This window comes from Seriola dumerili, unplaced genomic scaffold (assembly GCF_002260705.1).
Source record: "Seriola dumerili isolate Sdu_G_001 unplaced genomic scaffold, Sdu_1.0 BDQW01000092.1, whole genome shotgun sequence".
NCBI classification, from domain to species: domain Eukaryota; kingdom Metazoa; phylum Chordata; class Actinopteri; order Carangiformes; family Carangidae; genus Seriola; species Seriola dumerili.
Window position 1 is genome coordinate 2,033,410 of NW_019174347.1, and position 6,470 is coordinate 2,039,879.

Here is a 6,470-nt window from a genome sequence, read left to right on the forward strand (position 1 = left end):
CGCAAGTGAAAACATTTATCACACGAACATTCACACACATTGATTGGACGTGTGTGTGCCAGGAAGCAGATTGTTCACTCTGCGGTTGCTTGGTTGCAGAAAATGCTTTAAGCAAGGAACAGCAAAGACAGTTGTAGCGTTAAAATGCAGAATTTAACAGCTGCTAGCAAAGACAACAAGGTCGGCAACACTCGTAACGCTCGTTATCCGTGTTGCTTTCGCCACTGGTGGTCGAGACCGATGAGACCCAATCATCTGCGTCTTCTTCTCCGCACGTCCGGACTAAAACACAACCCAGAGTTTTCAAACTAAAACGGATCGAGATAGAGGCTTGAAGTGGTTTGGACAGCAGATGTAAACGTAGCTCACGTGAAGTGCGTGTGTGTAGCCTTCGTCTTATGGTGACACGTGAGTGTGTGAGGCCAGTGTGTGTGTTCTGAGTTGTACCGTTTGTTTTGTGAGTTGAGTGATGAACTCAGTCTCTTCTTTCTTAGTATTTAACAATCAACTTTTGAGCCTTTTTCCGTCTGTTGTGTTTGTGTGTTTCCCACGCTGTTGACCACACAGCTTTGTTTTTAGACTTTCACATAATACTGTTGTGTTCTATGCGACCGCCTCGTCTGAACCACACAAACACAAACACACACAAAAAAACAGAGGCACAAATGATCTCAGTCGCCATACACACTCACAGATACACACTCCTAGACACACACCACACCACAGATCCAATCAGTCCTTCTTTGGCAGATTCCCTCTCTCTCTCTCTCTCTCTCTCTCTCGTCCTCTCTCGTCCTCACAAACACATTCACACACTCTCTGCAGAGTGGATTCTGTAAATCGGCAGGTTTCAGCTGCAGTCTCCTCCATGCCGATTGGTCGAGATGCGGGCAATCTGGGCGGCCGCCTCTATTTTGACTACGGCTGCCTGCAGATGAATGCAACGCCGCGATCTGCTGCTAACACGGGAATTCAGGCAGAACGTGGGCTTTGAACGCAGCACAGATAGCGTCGCTCACCTTATCTAATCAACACGCTGACTTTTGTTGCTGTGGTTTTTGTTTTTGTTCCACAAGGAACAAACAAGTGTTGCCCTCTAAACTCCAGTGGAAGATGAAGAGGCTGGGTATGTTGAAAGAAGAGGTCAGAGCACTGTGGGAATGCTACAGGAGGATCTTTGTCTTAAGAGGATTATGTGAATATCTATTCATGTGTACGCAGTGTATATCCGTATTGGAGAACGTATATAAAAACCTCTGAGGTTCATTGTAAGGGCAGCGCAGAGATCTGTATCACACGTCAAAGTGACGCCACCTAATGTTTTTCATCTGACTCCACGCTCATCAACTCCACTGTCCTACTGCTCGGCATCACTGCCCATAAACTCTGCAGAATATCAACAGTTTCATCACATTCACACATCATGGCTGCTTTACCTGTCGGCTTTCATCTGCACCGCTCATCCCGTGTGCTGCAGGCGTCACATGATGCATGTTTAATGACGTAACACCACTGAACGCAGCGGATACGCAGATGCCGTAAACGCATCTTAAAAGGAAGAAAAAACATATGACGTAACATTTCAAAATAATCAGGTCAATAGATCAATCAATAAATGCAGAGACATCAATAATTGACTGTCAGCTCTGCATTGAGCTGCCTTTTTAATTCATTTATCAAACTCATGTTTATCATCACATGAATCTATGAAGTTTAAAGGCACAAAAATCTCAAATTAAAACATGCAAAGCAGATGTAGAATAAAAATATAAAGAACCTTTCATCTGTGAAACAACAGTGCTATAACCACCCACCATTTTTTACATCAATAATTCAGTTTAACATCAGAAAATGTAAAATTCAAAATGTTGAAGCCCTCGTGAAAACAACAGCAGCACAGTAACTTCAAATCATGATGTTTCCAGGGACGGTCGGGCTTCGTGCTGTTTTCCAGCCCACTACAACCACGGAGCAGCTCCCTGCAGCAGCTGGGTGTTCACCGAGCGTTACTCATTCACTTTTCCTATCCACAGTTCACCATGGGATTTGAACTGGCAACCACAAACCCAAACCTGACTAATACGTATACACGAAGACTGATTCCATGACAAAAAAAAAAAAGTAATCATACAGTTTGAGGTGAAGTTACCACAATGGACTAATAAACCATCTCTGTTCAAATTAAAATGTTCTAAGATGAATATGGAAACATGGAAAACTAAACTTCGGTTGAAGGAGACGCACAACCAAATGCGTCAGTTGCACAGAACCAGCTAACAAACCACACAAGGGGAATCGTGTCATTAGACCAGGCAGCCTCTGCATGAGCGGGGTGATTTCCCATATTTTTTTTTTTGCTGAAAAGCATGTTCCCTGAAAATGAAACACCTCCTCAGTAATTTAGGGGAGCAATATTATAATAGGTTTATTCCCTAAAGGATCGTTCACCGGAGCAAATGATGTGCAATGTAAGGAACTACATTACCCATGGTTTCCTGTCAGACTGATCCCATCCAGACACGGCTGTAGCAGATTCACATGGGATTGTAATGGCTGCGGACCATGGTAAATCCTGACGAAAACCACCAGACGTTTCCAGGTAGCTCCCGTGTCCCATGTGAGAAGGGCTTAACGTCACTTCGTTCCCCGGCTGCTCGGAGGGACACGAAGCACCGGCCTCCGCTCTGTTTAGTCTACAGGCTTCCACTTTGTTAGTTTGTTGAGGTAGCAGACTGACGAGATGTGACCTGACCCTCTCTGGATTTCCATACAGGAGGGAAGCTGCCATCTTGTCTTACAACGTCAATGTTTATCAACTCTTTGCTACTGCTCCCCTGAGGTCCCGGCTCTCACGCGCTCTTTTATTTTCTGCTTGTGTAGTGAAAAAAAGAAAACCGAGGAGGAGACGAACGCTTCCCTGGGAGCTGGAAAATGGTTTTTGACGCACAAGTGCAAGGAAAGATTTCACAGATTCTGCTTTTATAAGAGTGTTATTCTACGCAGATCCAAGGTCTCACATGAGAATGTCCTGGATCATTCCCACCAGACCTCATGTTCACCATCACTTCCTTTTCATCGACTCTTTAGTAAGAACCTCCGCGCTTCGACGATAAAGAAAAACAAATACAACCTCTGAGAACTGAAGTGCTGACAGCATTAAAATCAAACATTAAAAGACGCAACAACAACATCATCGAAGTGATGACAAGTGATCGCATGAGAAAGACCGAGACCGAAACTCCTACAATCAACATTTGAAGTATAGATAAAGTACTGTGACAATAATAAAAAATATATTTATATATATATTGAATCAAATTAGAAGATGCATGTGGAGTCATCTTTACAGGAGCTGTCCATTTCAGCACCACAAGACTTCAACACAAGCAAAAACACAAAAAACTGCAACAGAAATTTTATTTCTCAGTGTAAGATATTTAAATGTGTTTAGAGCTGTATGAATATATATTTAAACAAAAGCAGGTATCCAGTATCAGTTATACTCTGCTAGCAACAGATAAATGCACCACATTTTAATCAGTTAATAGTATAAATACTGGGATTTAGCTTTTAAGAGCGAAAACCTTTATTTTTATATGTATTGTTATTAAACAATAAATAAATAAATAAGTAAAACCTTTAAAAAGATTCCTCAATCTCAGAAAGTCTTGATCGGCTGTTGCATCAAAAACAGAGAAGTTAAAGGACGGGCTCAACAAAGTTAGAAAAAAATTAATAAAAAATCTAATTTACCCATAACGTGAATGATGAGTTTCATCCTGGAGAAATAAAATCAAAACCAATAATGAAGTGAATCTTAAATTGTATCCCTTCAACATGGTGGATGACACATGACACGTTAACCTTGATTTTATTTCCTAATTCACAAAATAAAACCTACAATTAAAGGTGCAGGAGTCCTGTGAACGCTCCTGTCACTTCACCTTTAAAAAACAAGCAGGAGAGGTGAAGCCCGTTGACCTCTGACACACTTTCATCACCAGGCAGACTGCTGGAAACCTGTCGCCGACATTTAATTGCAACAATATCGCGCAAAGCTTTTATCTGCATAACATCACTCAGTGGAAACACAGACAAAAAATAAATAAAAAAATCGTTTCTATGTGGCAACAAAACTGTGATGGAAACGCGACCAGTGACTGGAAAGTGTCCTGCTGCAGAGTTTTTAATCATCAAATAACATCACAAAACACACACGGACATAGACTCCTGCTATCTGTTAGTTCAGCTGCTGAGGGGTGATGTGCAGACAGAGGTGTGTGTGTGTGTGTGTGTGTGTGTGTGTGTGTGTGTGTGTGTGTGTGTGTGTGTGTGTGTGTGTGTGTAGTGGTGACCAGACGGTTAACATCCAGTCAGGATTAGACTGTCGCTACAGGATTAAACTGCTCACATGCTCTAATATCATTTTCACAAACACACACATAACAGCACTGATTCACACATATTGTCACAACCTCACGACACACACACACACACACACGGGCCGGAGCTGAAAACACATATTAGGCCAGCATATGTACAAACCTTTCGATTTATAAACAGGCACACGACTTCTTTCTCTCTACATCTTTATTGCTTCAATACTGACACACCCTCTCCCAGAATTCCTTTCATGTCTCGCTGTAAAAGCTCTGAGGTCACAGAGAGAAAGGGAGAGGCAACATTTGCATGTCACTTTTTACACAAACAGTTTGCGGTCGCCTATTTGTGTGGTTCGTGTTCGCAAATTACTTGTTTGCACTTGTTCTGCGTGTGCGCATTAATTAGAGTGGGTTTGTGTTCATGTTTGTACCGATGTGTATGAGGTAGTGTGCTACTTTGGAGTTATTTCCCCCTATGTCGGGTGGGCAGACACGTCGCTGTGGGAGGGGAAATCACGAGCGGTTTGATGAGCCTCCTCAGTCAGTGTGTCGTAAACCGTCCGTTAGAGTGTGAAACTGTAGCTGCAGACTCTGATTTGAACCTGCTGATGTATAAACGTCCTCCATGTTTGTCTTCACTTTCCATCCCGTGCGAGCAGCCGTGGAAATAAAGGATGTGAAATGACATCCGTCGTCTAATTCTACTGGAACAGAAGGACGCAGTCCATCCGTCTCATACACAGTGGAACAGGGTTATCTATTATATCTGTTTCTATTATATGAGACCAGAAAAATTGAAGCTCACACCGCGAGGTTCATCTGGCAAATTCTGTAAGATTGGGCGACCTTTTCTGAGTAGAAGAAGAGGAACTACAGTCACACAAAAGCGATTATAGGATAACGATGTTGGCTACTGTGACAGACCCTGAGAACTAGGAGACTCTCTCCTGGACTTTAATCTGTTTTTCTATCATTTTTACACGGTAAACTATATCTTACAATGTTTTATTTTCACCTTCCTCATGGATTCAAATGTTTCCCCTTCCTCAATCTTTCTTTTCAAATGTATTTCTTATTACCTCAGACCACATGTCCGATCCTCACTAACAGCGGTGCAGCAGATTCTTTTCTAATGCCAAATGAATTTGGTGACGACTGACAAATCAAACTTAAACAACTAATTGTAAATTCCCCTTGATTAAATGTTTAAATGTGTCTAAACTTCATTATAAAAAAAGACATTTCAGTGAGTTACATACTTCAGAACAGTTTATGGCAGCCGTCTGCACACACACACACACACACACACACACACACACACACACACACACACACACAGAGTCTCTCTCTCTCTCCAAGCTCTAGACGATGAGTGGTCTGATTAGAGCTCCTCTCTGGAGTCTGTGAACACACACACACACACACACACACACACTTTTTACGGAGCAGTCTGCAGTCTCCACATACTGTACATGCAAAGGCAGATACATGCAGAGACACACGCAGTCACTTGGAGGCTGCTCTTGCACTTCAGTCTCCACACACACACACACACACACACACACACACACACACGGACACAAACACACGCACACACACGCTCAGTGAGATACCAGGCTGTAGTCTCCAGTCTCTAAACCCTCTCTGTTCTCATGGAGATAAGAAGTGCGTCTCATTGTTGGCAGACAACGGTCCCGTTATCATCTTATCAGAGAGCCAGTCCAATCTGGAGGAGGCGGGGCTGCAGAATGTGTGTTTGTATTTGGCAGGGGGTGGGGGTGTGTGTGTGTGGGGGGGTGGTCTGCCTCCAGTCATGTGTTTTAATTAGAAAAGCTGGGCATGCAGGCTTTAGGTCTTTCTATGGCTGTGTATTCCTGCAGGCCACAGTTCAATGCAGAGTATTGAGGGGAGTGTGTCTTTGACTGAGTTTTGCTCTTATCCTAAAGCTCCTATCTCATCCAGCCTAGCTTTGGGCTTTGCTCTTTTCTGCTTCTCTCAACACCTCAGTGCATTACCCGCAGTGCACTGCATCCATCTCGAGCACTTCCTGAGAAACAGCAGACAAACAACATCAGCTTTAATTTTTCA

General features: G+C 43.0%; 1 protein-coding gene across 1 annotated transcript in view; it reads left to right on the forward strand.

Annotated features, from left to right (window-relative positions):
* Positions 1 to 6,470, forward strand: part of bbs9 (Bardet-Biedl syndrome 9) — a 166,897-nt gene that overhangs the window by 158,697 nt on the left and 1,730 nt on the right. The window lies entirely within an intron of this gene.